Source organism: Mastomys coucha, unplaced genomic scaffold (genome assembly GCF_008632895.1).
Source record: "Mastomys coucha isolate ucsf_1 unplaced genomic scaffold, UCSF_Mcou_1 pScaffold7, whole genome shotgun sequence".
Taxonomy (NCBI): Eukaryota; Metazoa; Chordata; class Mammalia; order Rodentia; family Muridae; genus Mastomys; species Mastomys coucha.
In genome coordinates, this window is record NW_022196913.1 from 58,047,027 (window position 1) to 58,048,266 (window position 1,240).

Below are 1,240 nucleotides of genomic sequence, written 5' to 3' on the forward strand. Positions count from 1 at the left end.
CTCCCTCCCTCCCTCCCTTCCTTCCTTCCTTCCTTCCTTCTTTATTTCCTTCCTTCCTTCCTCCCTCCCTCCCTTCCTTCCTTCTTCCCTTCCTTCCTTCCTCCCTTCCTTCCATCTATCTGCCCCATCTCACCCCTGGCTGCCATGATTGAATAACTTTCTGTCTCTATGCCCTTTTGCAAAGATAGTTTTACTTAAAAACTTTTTTATTATTTTAAAGGGGTACGTGTGTGTGTGTGTGTGTGTGATGTGAGTACAATGCCAGCAGAGAGTAGAGGCATAGGAACCTGTCATGAGCCACCTGATCTGGTTGCTGGGTACCCAACTGGGATTCTGTGGAAGAGCAGCAAGCACTGTTAACTGTTGAGCCCTCTGCCCAGACTCAGATCTTCTTTCACACTGTGGTCCCAAAGGCAATGAGTACAGTGAGCTGAGCCCCAGATCCAACCCTCCATGACCGGGAGTCCATCTGTCCATCTAGTCCTTTCTTCCTTTGAGTTGCTTCCTCCAGTATTTGATCCAAGCAGCAGAAGAGCATCCTAACACAGCAGTAGCCTGGACCTGAGGGGGCTGAGAGGCGTGAACTAAAGGCAGACGGAGTGATCCCCTTCTGAATCTTTCCAAAGTATTCACTAGGAAAGGAGAACAGAGGAAAGAAATGAGATCCAAAAGACTTGTGCAGACATGCCCACTGTAAGCAGAGAACCCAGAAGGTACCTGCCAAAGGCAAGTGTGTCCAATGCCTGGACCCCAGAGGCCAACCCACCAGGTCATCAGATCCGAAGTGGACACCCAAGGGCTTGTGCGAGTTTTCAGGCCTGCCTGCCTGTTCTCTGTGTTTTCCAGTGCAGTTCCCTTTCAGCTAGTCATCTGCCCATAGCCCTGGGGTGGCGTAAATGGAACACCTCACACCCACTCAGCCAAGGACATTTAATTACTTTCACACTCTCTCAAAATTTCTGCCAAGGTGTATAAACAGACCAATTTCTGGGATTGTTTCAATCTAATCATAATAAAGCATTTGCTCTTTTGGCCTTGAGAGGGCTCCAAGGGAAAAATGATCTTAAGTCGGTTCCCAAAATAGCTCCCTTTGATTTCCAGTGCTGGTGCTGATGCTGTGAACTCCACAGAGCTCCTGGTGTTGATGTCAATGAGCTGGGATGGCCTGAGTCCAGAGCGTGTGTGTGTGTGTGTGTGTGTGTGTGTGTGTGTGTGTGTCTGTCTGTCTGTCTGTCTGTCT